This window comes from Arachis hypogaea, chromosome 15, assembly GCF_003086295.3.
Source record: "Arachis hypogaea cultivar Tifrunner chromosome 15, arahy.Tifrunner.gnm2.J5K5, whole genome shotgun sequence".
In the NCBI taxonomy this organism is placed as follows: Eukaryota; Viridiplantae; Streptophyta; class Magnoliopsida; order Fabales; family Fabaceae; genus Arachis; species Arachis hypogaea.
Window position 1 is genome coordinate 56,523,387 of NC_092050.1, and position 23,674 is coordinate 56,547,060.

Sequence of the window (23,674 nt, forward strand, 5' to 3'; positions counted from 1 at the left end):
TACATTGTTTAGCTCCATCACTCCTCTTGTGTTCCCTCTTTCGGAAGCATAGAAGTAGTCGTTTTCTGCTACTGTTTCAATAACATCTATGGCTTCCTCAATGGTTTTCTTCTTGTTCAAGGATCCTCTAGATGAATGGTCCACGGCCTTCTTTGACTCATAAGAGAGCCCTTCATAGAAAATGTGTAGCTGGACACATTCGTTGAACATGTCAGGTGGACACCTCCTTGTTAAGTCCTTGAACCTCTCCCATGCTTCATACAGAGTCTCACCATCTTGTTGCCTGAAAGTTTGAACCTCAGCTCTCAGCCTATTGATTTGTTGAGGAGGGTAAAATCTTGCTAAGAATTTGTTCACCACATCCTCCCAAGTTGTCAAGCTCTCCCTTGGGAAAGATTCCAGCCACTTGGCTGCTTTGTCCCTGAGTGAGAAAGGAAATAAGAGCAGTCTATAGGCGTCAGGATGGACACCATTAGATTTCACTGTGTCACATATTCTCAGGAAGGTGGTCAAATGTTGATTGGGGTCTTCTTGAACACCTCCTCCAAATGAACAGTTGTTCTGAACAAGGGTGATGAGCTGTGGTTTAAGTTCAAAGTTGTTGGCATGGATTGTTGGCTTTTGGATGCTACTTCCACAATTGCCTGGGTTTGGATTAATGTAAGAGCCCAAAACTCTTCTATCCTCCCTAGCATGATTTGCTCCACCTCCTCTGCCATGGTTGTGAGTCTCTTCTTCATGATGATTTTCCATGTTTTCTTCCATGTTTGGTTCAAAGTATTCCTCAAAGTGTTCCTCCTCTTCTTCAGCACCAACTACACGTTTTTCTTTTGCCTCCCTCCTTAGTCTAAGGAAGGTTCTCTCAGGTTCAGAATCAAAGAAAGTTGAAGCCCCGCTTCTTCTCCCTGTCATACAACCAACAAATACAAGCAAGGAAAATAGGTACAGACAGCATTTGTGTCAGAATTACTGTTAGTTGTGGGTGATGCAATATATCAAACAGTTAGTGGGTTAGCAAACAGAATTGAAAATAACAAAGAAAAACAAAAGAGTAGAGGGTGAAGGGAAGAAGTTTAACTAAAACAAAAAGTAAATCACTCAAACAGCAAAATAAAATTCACAAAATAAAATGCTCAATCTAGTGATCTTCCAATTTAATCATTGTTGATGCACAATCAATCCCCGGCAACGGCGGCATAAACTTGATGCACGGAAAACTTGTCTCTCAACAAATCTCCCTTCGGCAAGTGTACCGAAGTTGTCGTCAAGTAAAAACTCACAATAGAGTGAGGTCGAATCCCACAGGGATTGATTGATCAAGCAACTTTAATTAGAAGAATGTTCTAGTTGAGCGAATCTAGAATTTGGGTTGAGAGTTGCAGAAAATAAAATGGCGGGAATGTAAATAACAGAAAAGTAAATGCTAGAATTAAAGAACTGGAAGTAAATGACTGAGAATAAAATACAGAATTGTAAATGGGAATGGGGGATTTGCTCATAAAAGTAAATAGCAGAAATTAAAGAGAATGGGTAAGATCAGAGATGGGGAGTTCATTGGGCTTAGGAGATGTTGCAATTCTTTGGATCAGGTTCATTTTCATCTCTTCCTCAATCAATGCACTCATTGATCTCCTTGGTAATCTTAAGTGATTGAATTACAATTTCTTGCAATTCAATCTCTCAAATCTTGATCAATAGCCAATTCCTTGGTCAATTGCTCATGAGAAGAGATGAAGTATGGTCACTGATTATACCACATGCATTTCCCAAATCAAGTGTTGAGAGGGTTATAGTCACATACCCATCCAAACCCAATTTGGTCCAGCATGAGAAAGCATTTCCAGCTTGATCTCTTCATTCCTCTTTCAAGGTTCAAAAGAGATCCAAGTTTGAATAGCTTATCTTCCAAGATAACTACTTAATTGGATGAAGATCGAAAGCTTTCAAGTAAAATCAAGAGGAAAGATAGAAGAAGAATAATGAAAATTAGTATTGATCCATCAATTTATAGCAGAGCTCCCTAACCCAATGAAAGGGGTTTAGTTGTTCATAGCTCTTGAAAATGAAAACAAAGATGGAGAATACATCATAAAACTAGAAATTGCAAAGAAAGTAAATACAGAAAGTAGTTCTCTTTTTCCCAGCCTTCCAGAATTCCTTCTCAATCCAAAGCTACTCCTATATATACTACTCTTCTCAGCTTCTAGTGTGATTCTTCAAGTCTTGGGCCTTTGGATCTTGAGTTTGAAGCAGTTCCTTTCTTTATTTGGGCTTGGCTTTACTTGCAGAGAGAAAGTGCGAAGTGGGCGGAGACTTTAGTTCAGGACGTTAGGGGTGTTAATATTTAGTGAGAATAATAGTTCGAGAACGTTAGTGACACTTAACATTGTCACTAACGTTCCAATGCACCACTTTGCCTCACGTTAAAACCCATGTTAACCTAGTTAACGTGGCTTTTAACGTTGCCTTGTGAACCTTCGAGAACGTTAGTGACACTCAACATTATCACTAACGTTCTAGTGTGCCCCTTCTTGCTTCATGTTAAACCCCACGTTAACTAGGTTAACGTGGCTTCTAACGTGGCCCTTGCCATCCTTCGAGAACGTTAGTGACATTCAACATTGTCACTATCGTTCCAATGTGCCCATAGGTCTCACGTTAGAGTCCATGTTAACTAGGTTAACGTGGCTTCTAACGTGGCCATCTTTAGCCATCCCAACGTTAGTAACAATGTTGAGTGTCACTAACGTTGGTTCATCCTTCATTCCTCATCGTTAGCTTCCACGTTAACCAAGTTAACGTGGAAGTTAACGTGACTCTTGGGGGTTGTGTGGTTACTTCAACATTAGTGACAATGTTGAGTGTCACTAACGTTGTCGACAACTCTTCATCCCTTACGTTAGTTCCCACGTTAACCAAGTTAACGTGGGAGTTAACGTGGTACTTTGCATCATAGGCCAACGTTAGTGACAATGTTGAGTGTCACTAACGTTGGCTTCTCTTCCCCCCCTAACGTTAGAGGCCACGTTAACTAGGTTAACGTGGCTTCTAACGTGGCCACTTATGAGTAATTGCCAACATTAGTGACAATGTTAAGTGTCACTAACGTTGGCTCAACTTCTCTTCTCCACGTTAGAGTTCACGTTAACTTAGTTAACGTGACTCTCTAACTGGGCATTGATGGCTTTTTGAGAGTGTTATTGGCAATCACTTTTCTCATTAACCTTGCAAGTTACCTCCCCTTTTCTTGCTTCCTTTTGGTCCTGAAATCAAGCAATAAAGTGCATCAAAGCTCTAGTCCAAGTCATGAGTAATGCAACATAATAATTGTCACTAAACTTATGCAAAATCCTCATGAAATTATGTAAAATGCACAATATATGCTTGAATCAAGGCATAGGTGAATATTTACCCAAAACTAGCTTATTTCCTAAAGAAATGCATGAAACTAACCTAAAAACAGTAAAGAAAAGGTCAGTGAAACTGGCCAAGATGCCCTGGCATCAGAACCCTTTCCTCAACATAACTTTGGACCACCAAACTCACAAGCCCCTTTCCGCCATTCACCTCCATATGACCCCAACCCTCAACCACCATACCAACCACCTTATGAGCCATATGAACCATATATAGAACCATCCCAATTCCAACCCAATTACTACCAACCACCACCACTTTCTTTTGTAGCATGTCCAAGTCCGGCAACCCGAGAAGCAGAGGATCGCCTAAAGAAAATAGTAATTAAATTTCAGGCAACCGTTTAACAACTGGGGCGAGTATTAATTCAATGGGCTTCTAAACGCTTAAATACACAAGGATCAGCCACAGCCCCATGTGGACAGTCTAGTGAAGAGCGTAATATGAAGGAGATACCAGAAACCCAGTGGACAAGACAGAGAATGAATTCGTACTAGAACAAGTAGAAGAAGCTGTCATTGTTCAAGAAGAAGAGTTGGTTGAAGACTTAGGAGATGCAGAACCTCCATGGGAAAGTCCAGTCATAGAGCCTCCTTCCAAGATGGTTGTAATTGATGCTGAGGAGGGTGTACAACCTCCGAAGCATATCATAGTTGAAGACTTGGAAGAGGTTGATCAAGAGATGGAGATTCAAGAAGAAGAAGCACAACCTCCCATGCCCTTGGAAAGCAATGAAGAGGAGATTGAATTGAAAGAGAGCTACCAAGAGGAAGTGGTTGAAATTGAAGAATTTTGCAAAGAGGTGGTAATTATCAGAGAAGAGCACAAGGGAGTGGAGCTTGCAATTTCATTAAAAATACTTCCCCCTAAGTTGCCATCATCCTTCACAACATTCAAGTGGGTAAAATTCATATCCCATAGCTTTCTAATCCCACTTGAATATGGGCTACTGGAGACGGATGGTCAACTTAGAGCTCTTTGTGGCATTAAGAGTAAGAGGAAGATGGCCAGTGATAAGAATTGTCAAGCAAGGTTCATCATGGTTGGAAGCTTTAAGTTTAAATGCAAAGGTTGGTATAAAGCTCAACTAAATGGGTCTAGGAAGCTGTTTGGTCACTGCAGTGAGAATTCAGATCACCTTTCACCTGGCTGGAAAAGTGCAGATCGAGACAAGAACGGGTGTAAAAGTAAAGTTTGGGATCCTGGAATCTGTTCTGACATTTGTCACCCCGGGAGCCTAAGAATCTGTTTGAAGCTTCTTAAGGGCTTTACATGCTTAGTTTGGGACCCCGAAGGCTACTGGAAATACAAACATTTGTGGGGATTCCTAGATCAGTACAAGCACAAGCCACCATAGCAGGAATCTCATCAAATGTCCAACTTAAGGACTATAACTAAAAGTGCTAGGTAGGAGACAACCCACCATGGTATGATCGTTCCCTTTTCATTACTTAGTTTTATTTATTTTTGAATTTTATTTTATTTTGTTATATTGAACCTGGAGTTTTGCATCACATTCATATTAACACTGCATTCTGCATTTTTTAGATTATAAAAAAAAAAGCGAGCACGCGACGCGACCGCATCAGCGACGCGTCTGCGTCGCAAGGAGAGAAGAGAAAATAAAAACGAACAGAGAGCCACGCTGGAGCAAGGCTGGAGGTGTTCCAGTGGCACAATTCGTCCCATGCGACTGCATCGTTGACGCGTCCGCGTCGCAGGGGAATACTGGCCTCCCACGCGATCGCGTGCCCCACGCGGCCGCGAGACCTGGATTTCGACGTCAAAGGGTGCATGGCCGAAAGTTGAGCTGGAGTTGGGCTGGACTCGTGCTGGCAGCCCAAGCCCTCCCACGCAAACTCATGCCCCACGCGTCCACGTCATATTGGAAATAAGGCCACTCACGCGATCGCATGTCCCACGCGATCGCGTCACCCAGGATTTTGGCAATACTAAGTTTTGAACAGAGAGTTATGCGACCGCGAGGCTGCACTCGCGCCACCAGCACAAATCAAGTCACGCGATCGCGTGTCCTACGCATCCGCGTCGTCTAATGTTATTTGCACACCACGCGACCGCGTCACCCACGCGATCGCGTCGCCAGCGTCGCACAACCTATCCAGATTAGTGCCAATTTTTCTTATCTTTTCTTCTCCGAATCCTTATTCTTCTTATCTTTTCTTACTTCTTTTTTCTTCCCTTCTTATTTTCTCTCACTTCCATTTTACTTTATCTAAATTATTTGCATACTTTCATTCATTGCATATTTTTATTTTTCTAAAAATTATTATTGGTGTTCAAATATTCTTATTCAACTGTTACATCTTTTCTGGTATTTTCTTGATGCTTAGTGACTTGTTTTATTTTGAATAGGTAATATTATTTATATCAATGCCAATCTTTTATTACTGTATTACTTTTACATTGATATGAATTTATATTATCTCTCCTTACCCACACTCTCCCTCATTGTTGCAACATTTTTTTCACCACTGGTATGCCATGTGCTTCTATTGTTTTCTCACTTGCGTGTTGTAGCTACCATGTAATTGAGACCCTCATTATTTGGCATCAGCCAACCCATGTTTTATTTATTTTCCTATCTTTATTTCTGGGTTACTCTTTTTCCCTTTTTCTTTCAGGATGGCCACCCGGAAGGGAAGCGGAAGACGTACATGGGGAGACAGACAAGTTCATTTGCAAAATCCTTAGAGAAAAGCAACAGTTGAAACAACCCGTCCACCTACAAATCTTAGTATGCACCGAGGACGGTGCAATCTTTAAGTGTGGGGAGGTCGATACCGATCTCCGTGGGTTAGTACTTTCTTTTCAACACCAATAATCTTATTTTCTTTATTTGTTCATTGTTGCATTTGTATGTTTGTTTGATTTTTGCATATTTTACCACTTGGTTGAAGTAATATTTTCTTTTTCAAGAAACCTTTTAGAGCATTTCACTAATTTGAATAAAATTTAATATTACACTTGTTTGAAGAAATATTATACTGGAACATGGTTTAGAGCTCGAACACACAAAACCTGTGAGATTTTGAGCCTATTTAAATTGGTTGCATTTTATCAACCAAAATTTAGTTTTAGTGTGTATTTTTCTCTCTAAAATTGTGATCTTTGTCTTGCTTAATTCTATATTTCCATGGTTTGATGTATGCATGCACTTACATGATTGAGGCCTTTGTTTCACTGAGCTTACATACCCATATGGCCTTACCTTTCATTATCCTTTGCAAAACAATTTGAGCCTATTATACCCCTTTGTTCCTTACTTTAGCACATCATTAACTCTAAGTGGAAAACAATAATGTCCTTAATTTGAATCCTTAGTTAGCTTAGACTAGTGAGAGTGCTCATAAATTAAGTGTGGGGAAGCGAATTTGGAAACAATTGGTTTGAGAATTGAGTATGTTAGAATTTTCTGAAAATGTGAAAAAAAAATGTTTAGGACATGATTCATGCATCCAATAATTTAATCACATGCATTGAGAAAAATAAAAGAAAAAGAAAAAAAAATATATATATATATATATATATATATATATATATCTATAACAATATATAATGCCAAAACATGGAGGTTTGGTGTCCAATTTTCTATTTCCTGTTTTAACCCTACTAACATAATTCAAAAATATTATACAGTTACTTATTTTACTAACAGTTACAAAAACTCACGCGTAACTTCTATTCAATTATTTACTCCCACGATCTCTCTTTTTTTTGGTCTGATTCTTCTTTATCTTATAAACTCTTCTCTGTACCGCACAATTATTTAAATAAGTTTTTTTTTGACATCTTAAACTAGGTAAAGACGATGTCAAAAGATTTATTTTTGTGGCCATATATGAAATAAAAAAATAATTAGAAGCCAACAAGTGTTTAATCAATGGTGATAAATAATTTTTTTGTATAGATCTTATTATATTCGGAGGTATTCATTTAAATTATGTTTTGTTTAATTCTATATTGGTCTTTGTTTGTATAGTGTTGTTTTAAGTATATCTGTGAGTACTGTACTCTGATGGTCTGTCCAGTAGTTTAGCCTCATTCTAATTATTCTATTAGAATTTTTTTTAATCATAAAAAATATATCTTTTTTATTTTTTTTATAATTTCATCTATTTTACTGTTTTTTTTACCTCCTAATACACGTTGTTATATTTCTCTTGCTGCCATTATTTTTTTACCTTCAACGCTATCGATTTCATCACATCCATCGTTACAAATTTTATTTAGTTTTATTGCAGTTATTATGTTCACGTATAACTTCTACCTATATTTTTTTTCTCTTTAATTTACTTATCTAATTAATATTTTCATAGCTCTTTTACTTTTTTTTTTTTTAATTTGTTCCAATATTTCACGTACAAAAGATAGTGTTCTATCTTTTTGTCTTACCAAGGAAGAACTAATTTTTTTCATATTATATGTATTTTTTTTAAATATGTCTGTATCTATCAATGATGAATTGAAAAAGTCTAATATTTTGTTAAATTTAAGGATTTTTAAATTACTTCATATGTGATAATATTATTTTTTTAATTTTTAAATTAAACTAAAATAAATGAATTATATTATAAAAATATAATTTATTTTGACTTCTATAATATCATTTGTTTGGCATATGACACTGGTTATTTGATTAATATATAAAAGATGTAACATATAAATAGTGATAATTAATTACGGTAGGTGAAGAGACAGTGGAAGGAGAAGAAAAAACGAGAAAGAACAAAGTAATATGATAACAGTGATTAGACAATGATAGGTATGTGTATAGAGAATAATAATAAGAGAAAGAATAGTGTTTGATATAGTAAGGGGATATAATAAAAATTATAAGTTAATAATTTAGAAAAATAATGAAATTAAAAATATTTAAAAAATTAAATATAAAATTAAAAAAGAAAAATAAAATATTTAAAAATTTAAAAAATTTTTAAAAATTAAATATAAAATTAAATGCTTTATGTCTTACTTTTTTTAGCGAAACTTCAACAACTTATAAAAGTTAACGGAATAGATGGTTATAAATCAAAGTGATAGACAAAATTAAAATTTGCAATAATAACACTTGGTGATAATTAATTACGGACGGTCGAGTGAAGAGAATATGGAAGGAAAAAGAAAAAACGAAAAAGGAGAATAAGGTAATATAATAATAATAATAACGGCGATGAGACAATGACATACAGGTATGTGTATAGAAAATAATAGCAAGAGAAAGAATAGTGTTTGATATATTAAGGGATATAATAAAAATATAAATTAATAATTTTAAAAAAATAATAAAATTAAAGATAATTAAAAAATTAAATATAAAATTAAAAAAATAAAATATTTTTAACAATTGAAATTATGCATGAAGATAGAGAGTGCTTTGAATATAAATTTTTATCTCGGCTTCAAATTAAATACGAATTAAAAATAAATAATTAAACTTAATAACGTTTATAAATAGTTAATTTGTAAATAATGTTTCTAAATTTTTATTTTGATTTTATTACACATCATTTTTAATTGAATAATCTTGAATTGAAGGGTTTATATATTTATTTTTATGGTCAATAAATCTGACAGTTTTCTAAGGCTAAAGAAGTTATTGATAAGAAGATGTATGATGAATTACGAAATATTCTTGTCAGATACACAATTTTTATAATCTCATATTTTATTTATTAACTATTCTTATATTTTGATATTTAAAATAAAAAAATAAGCATTCTCATTTATTCTATTTTTCACTATTTATAAAAAAATAAAGAACTCTTCGTATTTAGATTTATATTTTGGCCTACCATTTAAAAAAGATGAAGACAAATATGAATATCCATGATATTTAAGTAAAAATTATCTTTTGTAAATAACTATCATGTATTTTGATTTATATATACTTTTTTGAATCAAAATAATGTTATTGTCATTATTTTTTGAATAATATTTTAGTTTATAATAATTTTAATTTTAATAAAATATAATATAAATAAAGTGACATCAACATTAAAATAAAAAAATACTTATCTAATAAATTTAAAAAATGAATAATATATTAACAAAAAAATAATATTAATTTCTTAAAAACAATAGAAAAGCGGCTGAACAGGCACGTTAGTGCCTGTTGAGCCGCTAGTATATATAAAAGAGAAAGAGCAAATAAGTAAAAGGGGACAAAATGCCCCAAAGTAAGTGGTGAAAGCAATGCATATGAGTTGTACTTGAAATTAGAATGCATGAATATGTGGAAAACATGGTTAATGGATGGTTAGATGTTGTATTATAATTACATGGATTGTTTAAGTTAGGTGGGAAAAGTTTAAGTTAATTAAGGATTCAGATTTTAGTCCACTTGGCCAAATACAATCTTACCTTAACCCTAACCCCATTACAACCCTTAAAAGACCTCTTGATATGTGTATTTGTGCATTAAAATTATGTTGATTGTTAGATGAAGAGCAAGCCTTAGAAAGCAAGGTTAGTAGAGAATTGAGAGAATCGAACCTAAAACATTTGAGTGATTAGAGTGTATACACTACCAGTGAGGGTTCGATGCTCAATCCCTTGTTCCCTGCTTTCATGAGCTATTTTCTTCTACAAGTCTATTTGTACTTCATTTTTTTATGATTTAAATTAGTGAAATCCAATTGATATTTATTCTTGGAGAACTTATTTACTCTTAACCAAGTAAGTAAAAGCATTTAGCATGTAGTTGTATTCATAGGTTGCATTTCATGCATTCTACCATTCCTCTTCATTTCTTTATAGCTTCTCTTGAGCTTAGCATGAGGACATGCTAATGTTTATGTGTGGGGAGGTTGATAAATCACTATTTCATGGTTTATCTTGTGCTCAATTGAGTGGATTTTATCAACTCTTTACCCACTTATTCATAATATTTGCATGGTTTTACATTTCCTTCCTAATTATGTGCTTTAATGGAAAACATGCTTCTTTGATCTTATATTTGCTAATATTAAATCCTCTCTTATTACCATTAGATGTCTTGATATGTGTGTTGAGTGTTTTCAGATATTATAAGGCAGGAATGGCTTGGAGGATAGAAAGAAAGCATGCAAAAGTGGAAGGAATACAAGAAGTTGGAGAAATTGCTAAGCTGTCCAGCCTAACCTCTTCGCACTCAAACGGCTATAACTTTAGCTACAGAGGTCAAAATGACGCGGTTCTAGTTGCGTTGGAAAGCTAACATCCGGGGCTTCAATTTGATATATAATATTTTATAGTTTTCCTTACGCTAGGGGACGCGACCACGTGATCCATGCGGCCGCATTGCAGTGATAGAAATCCAGCGTGGCAAAATTCGAAACCAGCGAATTCTGGACTGTTTCTGACCCAGTTTGCGGCCCAGAAAACACAGATTAGAGGCTATAAAGTGAGGGACTGCATCCATTCATGATGAGGCTTTCACATTCACAATTTTAGGAGTAGATGTAATTTTTAGAGAGAGAGGTTCTCTCCCCTCTCTTAGGATTAGGATTTAGGATTTCTCTTAGTTTTAGAGTGACTCTCAATCCCAGGTTCTTTATTATTATATAATTTATGAACTCTTCCATGTTACATTTGATGTCTTTATCAGAGTTAATTGAGGTATTCCAGACTTATTATTGCTTTCTTTAATTTATTAATGCTCTGTATTTATCCAAATTATTTTCATTCTAGTAGAATTTCCCCTTTTGGCTTTGGTTAAATAATTGGTGACTCTTGAGTTATCAAACTCATTGTTGATTGAGAATTGGAATTCTTCAAGAATTAATTCATCCACTTAACTTACCTTCATAGTTAGAGGTTAATAAAGTGGGAGAAAAATCCAATTCTCGTTACAATTGATAAGGATAACTGGGATAGGACCTCCAGTCTTCATACCATGCCAAGAGTTTATTTTACAGTTATTTATTAATTTTTATTGCTTGAAAATATACCTGTGCACATTGCCCAAACTCCAAATTTCTCAAAACTCCAAATTTACAATCTCCATAATCAATAATAAGAACATACCTCCCTGCAATTCCTTGAGAAGACGACCCGAGGTTTGAATACTTCGGTTATCAATTTATTTAGGGGTTTGTTACTTGTGACAACCAAAACGTTTGTACGAAGGGATTTCTGTCGGTTTAGAGACTATATCAACAACGCGACTGTTTTTATGACATTCTTTACTTGCAAAAATCCTAACGTCAGATAGAATGATCTTCCGGAGGGTGCTTCATAACTCCATTTAGATTGAAGCTTACTACTCGGCCGTCTATTTCAAAAGAGTATGTTCCTGAAAAAGCATCCAATTTGAACTTCGAGGTCTTCAGGAATGGTCTTTCGAGTAGGATTGATGATGGCTTCTCTGAGTCATTTTGGGGCATCTCCAGGATATAAAAGTCAATGGGAAATGTGAGCCCCTTAATGCCCACTAATACATCTTTAGCAACTCCAACCATTGTAATAATGCTTTTATCTGCTAACACAAAACGAGCTGCCAACCTTTTTAAGGGAGGGAGCCTCAAAATATCATATATGGACAAAGGGATTATACTCACACATGCTCCTAAATCACACATGCAGTCAGAAAATACCACACCACCAATAGTACAATTAACCATACATGGACTTGGATCACTACACTTTTCAGGTATACCCCCCATTAAAGCAGATATAGAACTACCTAAAGGAATAGTTTCTAATTCATTAATTTTGTCTTTATGTATACATAAATCTTTTAGAAACTTTGTGTATTTAGGTACCTGCTGAATAACATCAAAAAGGGGAACAATTACCTCAAACTTTTTGAATATTTCTACCATTTTGGGATCAGGTTCCAACTACTTCCTGGGCTTACTTGCAAGTTGTGGAAATGGAATAGGAATGGCGTTTTCTGCAGTGTCTGCACCCTTTGGTGCTTCTTCCTGTGATTGAGCTTCTTCTTCTTCAGCCATGTCCTGTGTGTCCTCTTCCTCCTCAACTTCTTCTATTTCCCCTACCTCTTCAGCTGAGGCATGTTCTGGTAGGTTTGGCTCCTCCTAATTCCTCTCTTGCAATGTGGTTCCGGACCTTAGGGTAATGGCATTCATGCCACCCTTTAAATTGGGTAAAGGTTGAGAAGGAATTCCACTGGAGCTTGCTTGTTGAGTGTTTGAAGTATTGGGTGGTGCCAGCTGAGAGATGAGAGCTTGTATAGCGGATGCTAGGCCATTAAGTGAACGTTCCATGTTCCTTTGTCGTTGTGCAATGGATTGAAGAGCATCGTCACTCGGAGAGGAATTAGATTGAGTGATCTGCAGAACTTGTTGTTGGTTGTGTTGTGGTCCTTGGGACTGCCTCAGGTGAGGTGCTCTGTAAGGTTGGTTTTGGTTCTGCTGCCTGTTGTTGTTATTATTCCACCTCTGATATCCTTGATTGTCTCTGCCTCCTCTGTTATTATTGTCCCTCTTATTCTAGTTAGAATTATCTCTCCAACCTTGGCTAGAACTATCCTGCCATCGATGGTTGTAACTGCCACTTTGATTGTACCCTTGGTTGGGGTAGTCATAGAAGTTATGAGTGGCTGCCACAGTGTTGTCTTCCTGTTGGAGCTGCGAACATTCATCAGTATAATGGCTGTAATCAGCACAGATCCCACACACTCTCTGTGGGACTAGCTGTTGGCTTTGCTGTGCTTGTTGTTGACTCAACTGCATCTGCTTCAGTAAGTTGGTCATTTCACATATACTCTGAGCCAGAGCAGTAGTTTCTTTGCTAGAAGATACCTCTGTAACAGCCTTTAACCGTCCTTGTTTCTGCCTGTGATTCCCTATAGACTCAGCCAAGTCGCTGATCAATTGCCATGCCTCATCAGTGGTCTTGTACTTTTTCATAGACCCATTGCTAGCACTTTCCAGTGTGGTCTTATCTTGGGGCCTCATGCCCTGTGTGACGTAGCCGAGTAACACTATCTTGTCAATCATATGGTGGGGGCATGCTTCCAGAAGGTTGTTGAAGTGCTCCAAGTATTCATAGAGAGTCTCGGACTCGTCTTGAACAATCATGGAAATGTCTTTCCTCAGTTTATCAGTAACTTCAGTTGGAAAAAATTTTTCCAAAAATTCTCTTCTGAGCGTATCCCAGTCAGAAACAGTTGCTGCGGGTTGAGTGTAGTACCACTCTCTCGCCTTTCCCTCAAGAGAAAATGGGAAAGCTTTTAACAGAATAGAAGTTTCATCTGCACCGTCGCGCCTAACAGTAGAACAGGCTGCTTGGAAATCTCTAAGGTGCTTGATAGGCTCTTGAGCAGGCAAGCCATGAAACTTAGGCATCAAGTTGAGCAATGCAATCTTTATTTTAAAGTCTGTAGCCACTGTTGGGTGATGCACATGAAACGATTGCATTGTAAAATCAGGGGCTCCAGCCTCCTGAATAGTAATTTTCCTAGGTACTGCCATGTCACCTACACATAAATCAACCGAATAAGCAGAAAGGGAGCTAGTTTCTTCCTCAAGTGATATTTTAGATTCACCCTCAGAGAGGACTAACCGACGCCGAGCTTGACTTATTCGTGAGATAGTTCTTTCAATCTTAGGATCAAATACTGGCAAGCTTGGATCAGGAAGTGAACGCATCATTTAACGAAAGAAACATGCAGCTCATAGTAGCAAAATAAAATAAAATGCAAATAAATAAATTCCAATCAATAACTTAGCACTCTATTGCAACTCCCCGGCAACGGTGCCAAAAGTTGACGTGGCGGAAATTGACGAGTTAAGAAACTGTTATAAGAGATACGTTGCAAGTACAGTTCTTAACCAACTAAAAATCTACTTATCAATTTAGAAGGGTTGTCACAAAATTAAAATTAAAATACTGGGAGTATGAATCCCAGGTCGTCTCCCAACGAGTTGCAGAAAGGTGTGCTATTTTATTAATCAGATGTTTTCTAAAATGGTTTGAGTTGATAAACAGGAAATTAAATCAGAGAAATTATGTAATTTTAATAAAAACCTTGACTGGGAGTAGATTAGTTGGAAGCCCTATTCTTGTTGGAGTACTCTCAAGATTAATTGATGATTGAAGGTTATTCTGCTTAGTTATCCCTTACTAGGTAGGGGAAAGTCAAGCAAGTTGGAAAGCTATTTCTATTCACAAGTTCCAATCCTCTCTCTTGGAAAGGATTAGTGTCAGTGACTAGAGGACAATCCAACGATAAACCCAATTACAATTTTTCTGTTGAGCATTCCAACTCAAGATCCTCCTTTCAATGAACTCCCAATCAAGTTATGGAGCTACTCGCTCATTATGAATGTAAACTTCACAACATAAAAAAGGGAAATAAAGAGAGACATGATAAATAATAATAAAAAAGATCAATTAAAAATAAAAGTGGTTCTTGTATTAATAAATTCTAAAAATAATCCAATAGTAATTCTGAATAAATTGAAGACATGGAAGAGTAAGAGACAAGTAAGGAAAACAAACGTCACCAAAAAAAAATGTAAGGAAAACAAACTACAATAATGAAGTCTTGGTGGAGGTAATAACTTTTCTCAATATCCCAATCCAAAAAGCAATAAAAACGAAATCTTAAGAACTATCAATGTGTAGAGAGAAAACCTAGAGGAGGAGTAAAATCAGATCTAAAACTAAAATTATGTGGTTCTCTTCGTCTCTGCATGTTCCCTGACTCTAATATGCTTTTCTGGGCCAAAAATTGGGTCAAAATAGGGCCCAAAATCGCCCCCAGTGAATTTTGCAGATTCTGCAGATCGCGCTCGTCACGGGATCACGTCATCCAGGCGTTCACGTCATCCAGCGTTTTGCCTTGCCACGTGTGCGCATCGTCCACACCTTCGTGTCATGTGTGCAGTTTCCAATCCTCGCGGTCGCGTGAGCCATGCGTCCGCGTCACTGTAATTTCCTCTATGTTGCGCGGTCGCGTGAGCCATGCGTCCGCGTCACTTCTCGCTGGTCATTTCCTTAATTTCTTGTGTTCCTTCCATTTTTTCAAGCTTCCTTTCTAATCTCCAAGTCATTCATGCCCTATAAAGCCTGAAACACTTAATACACAGATCACGGCATCGAATGGAATAAAGGAGAATTAAAATACAAAATTAAATGTCTCTAGGAAGCAAGTTTTCAACCATGAAGTATTTTTAGGAAGGAATTGTAAATACATGCTAATAATATGAATGAATGGGTAAAAGCTTGATAAAACCACACAATTAAACACAATATAAACCATAAAATAATGGTTTATCAGTCATATCCTCTGTAAGCAAACTCTGTGTTACAGGTGACGGCATTCCAGCCGTGTATGAAATAATATCCTCTGCAAGTGATCCCAGGTTATCAGTTGTAGGTATAGCTTTAAATAGCTGTGTAGCACTGGAAAACGATCTTTGGTCGTACCACTATCTATCTGACTACCTTCACGCAGCAGATTATCAAACAAATAATTCTAGAGTTGCCTTAGGGCAACAAATGACCTCTCAATAGGTCATCTGCTCTGATTTCTCTGTTTAACGTTAGTATTTAAAGCTTATGTAAATTTTGGTATGAATAGTTAACCTGTCCAAAGTATAGGTTCATTAAGTCTATACTGAAACAGTTTACCTAACCCTAGTCACAACTCAAGTACTAACTAAGTTGCCCTAGTTCGTTCACTAGTCTCTGTCTGTTTTTCTGTCATTAAAATTTTACAGACTTTTTCTTTGGTTTTTATCTTTTCTTTAACTTTTTATCTTTTCTTTATCTTTGCCTCACTAACATGTTTTTACCACTCCCTAAGTGTTTTATGAAGGTAATTATGAGATTCTGCACTTAAAGTTGTCTTTCTAAAGCTTTTATAGAAAACTACCTTTTTCGCATTATTTTATTATTTTTATTAAAATATTATTATTTAATATTTTATTATTATTTATTATTTTGTTAATATGTTTTCGAAAATTACCTTCCTTTAACCTTTTACTTTATAAATTCACTTTTTACCACCCGTAACATTTAATATTTCTACTTTAACCACCCTAACTTTCAAAAATTACAAAATAACCCCTCAAACACCAAAATATTTAATTCCTTGCCCTTTTTAAGATCTAAAAGGTGTTCTTCACTGTTCTTCATCACACTCAAAGTGTTCTTCATGTTCTTCGTATATTCTTCAGATTGTTTCTCTGTTTTTACCCGTTTTTTAGTCTTTTCTGCAATCGATTTTTACCGAAATTCATAATGAATTTCATCAAATTTCATCAAATTTTTACCCAAATTTCAACAAGAATTACTCATAAAAACAATCAATTTCAAGCACATCCAAACCATATCATAATCACACAACTCAAACATAATCAATCAAGATTAAATTCGTCAAACCTTACCTTGATTTGCTGCTCCAAATCCGGTTACTCTTTGAAGTGTTCTTAAAGCACTTTTTACTCCTAAAACACATCAAGAACAACTTTAAAACTCTAAACCATCAACTAAACGAACTTTAGCAGCATCTTAGGCAGGTTATCCTCACCATAAACGTGCAGAAAATCAAAGATCTTTGGCCCACAAGTCAAGCTAAGCAAGAGATCTAAGGAAGAACATCAAGAAAACACTTGTTTAAGCATGTTTCCTTGAAAACCGAATTGAAGAGGGAGGGAGACAGCCATCTCACCTTATTTCCAGCCTTGATAAGTTACATGGTTATGTAGAGGAATAAGAGAGGATCATTTTGGTGAAATCGAAGTTTTGATTTGAGTTTTAGTTCAGAAGAAATCAAGCTTTGAAGATTAAGTGTTCATGAAAGTTTCTCTCTTTTCTCTCTTCTTATTTTCGGACAAAATGATGAAATGAGACAGCCTTGGAGGTCTTGGGGGTGTAAGGTGAGTTGTGATTGGTTGGCTTGGAGGTGGATTAAAATAATATTAAAATATCTGAGGTGTATAACTACTAAAACTAGATGTATCAGAAACACTTGTAAAAATATCTCTAAAAATTATTTTCTAAGCTACTAGCATAAATGACACTAGTAACATATTTATTGTGAGAATAAAACATGTATGATGATGCCTTAGCATTGCTAAAGTCATCAGAGAGTGCTGGTGCTAAGCTGCACCAGTAAACCGTAAACCCGGTAAAACCGATTTTCTGTTTTTAAGTAAAATAGACCAGGTAACCTTATAATATCATTCAAGCATTTTCTAATACTAATATAATGATAATATTATACTATTATCTCTCTCCTCTCATGAATCGAGTCCGATTCGTCAAACAGAGTCTATTTACGAAAATCAGAATCAAAACTGCCAACTGATACGGTTCAAAAACTAGGTTCTTTGTGATTGCATTATCGAGCTTACCCTCAGAAGAGGTTCTAGCTTAAGGATGACATAATGACAATGAGGATTGAGATGCTTGATGATATATCAGAGGTGTTCCCTTTACCGATCTTCCGAAGAAATCCGTACTTTCAGAAAAGATCTCATGTACTCGAAAATCAGGGTTGTTACATGTTCAAGGATGGATTCAAGCACAAGCCACCTTGATGAGGAGCTCCCCATAAGTCCAACTTAAGGACAATAAACAAAAGTCCTAGGTGGGAGACACCCACCATGGTAACATCTTTCCCTTTTCCTCTTTGTAAATGTTGGTAATTTAGGTTTAATTTCATGTTTTGATTGCTTAGTTGAGTTTATCTGGGAGTCTAGTAGGTTAAATAAGGTTTTATGATGTTTTGGTAGTTATTTGGAGGTTTGAAAAGCTTGGTTTGGTACAAAAACATAGAAAAATTTTTAAAAACAGAGCACCACCCACGCGCACGTGCACTCCACGCGTACGCGTGAATCAATCAAATTCGGCCATCCACGCGGACGCGCCTTGTACGCATATGCGTGGATTGAATTTTTCCACCTCCCATACATTCACCCAAGAGTTGTGCGTGAAGTGTGCCAAATTTGTGCCCCAGGACACGTGAACGCGTACCTTGCGCGTCCGTGTCGACTCTCTGCCTTGCCATGCACAGGTACGTGCACTGCACGCGTACGCGTTGCTTCCATTTCATCAATCCACGCTTACGCGCACATGACGCGCACGCGTGGATTGCCCTGTTTCAACCACCTTCTTTTCTTCTCTTCTTTCCATTTCTTTCCTTCTTCTCTTCTCTTTCCACCTTTCAATCATCATCCAACACTACCAAGCATCATGTAACACCATTTTTTAGTTAGTTTAACTTTTGTTTCCCATTATGAGTGTTGGATTACTAATCTTGTTTACCATTTACTGCTGCTTATTACTAATTGGATGTTAGTTTAACATCATTGTCATTATTGTCATTGTTGGATTTCTTTGTTGAGGTTGTATTTGGTTACTTGGTTTGGAATTTTTCATGTTTAACACTTTTGAATACCAAGTACTTGTTACATTGCCTTCATGCATCTTACCTCTTTGAATTGCATGTTTTGGCCACCATGCATTCATCATCCATTATTAGGCAATTGTATATTATTAATGCATTTTTTTAGGATGCTTGTTCTAAGTGACCATCACCTATTTTATGCATTGAGATTGTGGAATTGTGAAATTGGATCGAAAGCTTACCTAGTGACATATTTTAGAGCTTTTCAAGCTTTGTGAACCATGCTTGCTATGTGATTGATTTTTTACTTCTATATCCTTTTTCCTAAGTTCCATAGCATCCATGTATTTCACCTCTATGTCACTTAGGTGTTGCAACAACTTCAATATGTGTCATTGTTTGATGTGTGAGCTCTCTATACCATTTTGTTCATCAAATTTACTTACACATCAATCAATGTCCATGCATTATCCAATTTCACAATTGCTTGATTTTTGCTTGAATGCTTTTATACTTCTTCACTACTCGTTGGGTTGTTTTAGCCTACAAGTCTTTTAAAGTATCTCAAGCACACTAGAATGAGTGAAGTGCATGTTTTCTTTTGTATAATTGTGACATAATTTTTGAATACTAGGGTGTGAGTTCTAAACTGCATGCAAGTTAGGAACCACACACTTATTTTTCATTATTGTCACACTAATTCACTCACTCAATTCTAGTGATTTACCTCATTCCAACAATCCATGCTTCCTTGCTTGTGCATTTACTTGTCTTATTATCTCCTGTTTTCTATGTTCAGGATGAATCATCATAAGCAAAAATGGTAGTGGGAGAAGAACACGCAGCATTGGTTGACTTACCAACTGAAGGTAGCAACTAGGAAAGTCGCCGAACCCCCTTGTTCATCTTTGGATGCACCGAGGACGGTGCAAACATTTAAGTGTGGGGAGGTCGTCCGACCGCTCGGCATTTTTGGGTGACAAGTTTCTAATCCCAACACTTTTGCATTTCATTTTTAGGTCTTTTATGATTTTTGGTTGCATTGCATATGTATATATTAAGCTTAGTCAAAATCATGATATTTTCCAAGGATTTTATCTATAGGGCACCCCAATTAAAAAAAAAAATTTTAGAACTTGCTTGAATTATATACTTTGTGGAACATGATTTTTGAGCTAAGAATACAAGCATGTGAGATTTGAGCCTAATTGTGTGGTTTCATCATACATAACCACTTACTTTAATTCTTGTGTGCATTATTCTCTTCCTATGATTGTAATCCTTGATTTGTTTTATTCTTTATGTCCATTATTTTGTGTATACATGCTTTTATATGATTAAGGCCATTGTTCAAATAGCTCACTTACCCAAATAAGCCTACTTTTTATCTTCCATTGATAACCAATTTGAGCCTATGCTTAACCCATTTGTTCTTAATTGTAGCAGATTACAAGCCTAAGTGAAAAACAATAAATATCCCTTTATTTGGATCTTTTATTAGCTTAGGCTAGTGAGAGTATTTATCATTTGATTTTGGGTGAGTTGGGAACATTGGGTAGAGATAAAAGTGTGTTTTTGTATTTATGTTGAGAATCTTGGGAATTGGGTACATACTCATGTATTAATCATGTGTAAACCATATGCATTGATGTTCTTGTATATATATTTCAGTTTTAAAAAAAAGAAGAAAAAAATTAAAATAAATAATAGAAATAGAAAAAGAAAGAAAAAAATTGCAATAAAAAGGGGACAAAATGCCCCAAAGCAAGGCTCAATAAAAGTCAATGCATATGGGTGGTGATCAAAAAGAGAATGCTTGAGTGTGTGAAAAAGTGAAGAATGGGTAGTTAGGTTTGTTTAGAATTGTATAGGTTGTTATAGGTTAGGTGGGAAGTTCAAGCTCACTTGACCATATGCATCCTACCTTGACCTTAGCCCCATTAAAACTTATGGGAAAGCCCTCATGATATTTGTATGCATACATAAAGTAATTGTTGATTGTTAGATGAAAAACAAATATTGGAAAGCATGATTAGGGGAGAATTGAGTGAATCAACCCCATACACTTGAGTGACTAGAGCGGATACACATCTGGTGAGGGTTTGATTGCTCAATTACATGTTTTCACCGATGATCATCTATTTTCTTGCAAGTTTGTAAAATCTTCTTAATAATTCAATTCAATTGTGGGTTGAGTGATTGCTATTACCTTAGTCCTTGTGTTTGTATATGTATTCTTAGAAATTGATTTATTTTGACTAAGCGGATGCATTCATGTAGATAGATTGCATATAGATAGGTTGCATGTAGTTAGTTTGCATTGAATAAATATTGATGTCCCTTTGCTTCTTTCTTGATTTTAGCATGAGGACATGCTTAGTTTAAGTGTGGGGAGATTTGATAAACCCCAATTTTGTGGTTTATCTTGTGCTTAATTTGGGGAATTTTATCACCTTTTCGCACATTTATTCACTGAAATAGCATGGTTTTGCAATTCTCCCTTGATTTGTGCTTAAATGTGAAAACATGCTTTTTAGGCCTTAAAATAGCTAAATTCAATTCACTTTAGTTCCATTTGATACCTTGATGTATTTTTTTGAGTGATTTCAGGTTCATAGGGCAAGTATTGGATGGAACAAGTGAGGAGAAAAGCATGCAAAGTGGGAGAACTCATGAAGAAATGAAGGAACCGTAAAATTGTCAAGTCCGACCTCTTCGCACTCAATCGACCATAACTTAAGCTACAGAGGTCCAAATGAGGCGGTTCTAGTTGTGTTGGAAAGCTAACATCTGGGGCTTCGAAGTGATATAAAATTTGCCATATGTTATTTCGCGTTCAGGGGCGCGCATGCGCCATGTACGCGTGCACGCCGATGCTGCTCGTGGCCCACTAAAGTAAAATCGCCCCCAGCAATTTTTGAAGCACTTTGGGCCCAACCCAACTCATTTCTAATGCTATTTCATGCAGAATTCAAGCTTGGGCAAATGGGGAGCAATTGTTTGGTAGTATAGCATTATGTAGGTTAGTTTCTAGAGAGAGAAGCTCCCTCTTCTCTCTAGAATTAGGTTAGGATAATCCATGTTAGATCTAGGCATGATTTCTTGATTTCATCTTGTTTCTTTTCCGATGTCTTGTTTCTTCTACTTTATTCTTCTTAGTTCTCTTGGCAATTTTACTTTTATGTCTCTTTATGTTTATGAATATTCATGTTGGATCTTATTTACATTTAGTGAAATTTAATGTTAATGTTCTTTTAATTGATGATTTGAATTGTTGATTTACTTTTCTTGTAATTGGTAGTTGATAGATTTTACTATTTCTTGTCATTTATTATGCTTTCCTTTTATGCCTTCCAAGTGTTTGATAAAATGTTTGGTTGGATGTTAGAGTAGATTTTGAGCATTCTTAGCTTGGAAAGAGTAATTAGGTAATCTTGATCATGAAAACCCAACTTATGTTGGAGATCTAGAGTTGTTAGTTAGTATCATTTTCAATGACGCTAATATTTTGCTAATTCAATTAGTGAGTTGATTAGGACTTTTGATTTGAGATTAACTAGTTTTGTTTGACTTTCTCTCATGGAAGATAACTTACACCTTTTTCCAATGATGGAGATGACGTAATAGGATAAATTCTTGTTTATATTCGTGACATGATTAATTAATCTTGTTTGACATTCTCCCTATGTGAAGATGACATGATACCTTCTTCCATTTGTTTGAGTTGACTAAATAAGATGAATTAATCAATGTATGACTAGGATAGAAAGCCTATGATCTCAATTCTTGTCATGAATGTATCTCTTTATTACTTGCTTTCTTTAGTTACTTGCTTGATTTACTCTTCTTGTCATTTAAATTCATATCCATTTAATTCCTTGTCCCTTTATCAATCATACCCCCTTGTTCCTTCATAGCCAGTAATCATTCACTTCATTGCAATTCCTCGTGAGACGACCTGGAGTCCAAATACTCCGGTTAATTCTTATTTGGGGTTTGTACATGTGACAACCTAAATTTAATTTGATGCGAGAGTTGTTTGTTGGTTTGGAGCTATACTTGCAACGTAAATATTTTGTGAAATTCCTTACCCACAACAATTTTTGCAATTAAGTGCTCTTGATGCTCCACCCTCAATTGCTCTATATTAGTGCTTAATTCTCCAAGAGAAGTTTGCTATTGATCCCAATAGCTTTGAGAAGGAAAATACATCCCTTGAGGAATGTCTGGGTCTCATATTGAGGCAAATGCACAGGCTCTTGTGCATGCTCTCTAGTTTGCTCCATCCTTTTCTTGGAGATGGGCTTATCTTCTCTAATGGATCATGATTGCTTTGTCAACAGTCACTTTTGACCGATTGCTAGTAGGGATGATGGAACGTTGGATGAATTCCAACCATCCTCTAGCTATGGGCATTAGGTCATGCCTTCTTAGTTGAATGGGCTTACATTGGGAATCCCTTTTCCACTATGCTCCTTCCACACAGATATCGGAGAGCACTTGATCCAATATTTGATCAAAATTGACTCTTCTAGTGTAAGGATGTGGGTTTCCTTGCATTAAAAGCAAGTTGAATGCCAATCTCACACTTTCTGGGCTGAAATCTAAGATTCTCCCTCGGACCATGGTGCTGCAATTCCTTGGATTTGGGTTCACACTAGTGTCCTGGTTTTTTGTAACCCATGCATTAGCATAGAACTCTTGCCCCATTAGAATCTCAACATCTTGAATGGGATTGGTTAGGACTTCCCAACCTCTTCTCCGGATCTCTCTTCGGATTTTTGGATACTCATTCTTCTTGAGCTTGAAAGGAACCCCAGAGATCACTTTCTTTTCTGCCACTACTTCATAAAAGTGGCCTTGATGGGCTTTAGTGATGAATCTCTCCATCTCCCAAGATTCAGAAGAGGTGGCTACTGCCTTTCCTTTCCTCTT

At 36.1% G+C, this 23,674-nt stretch overlaps 1 non-coding gene across 1 annotated transcript; it reads left to right on the forward strand.

Annotated features, from left to right (window-relative positions):
• Window positions 1-208: 208 nt before the first annotated feature.
• LOC112752194 (small nucleolar RNA R71) lies at window positions 209-312 on the forward strand. The gene has a single exon (XR_003176640.1). It is a non-coding gene; the product is annotated as a small nucleolar RNA R71 (small nucleolar RNA).
• The last annotated feature ends 23,362 nt before the right edge of the window (window positions 313-23,674 follow it).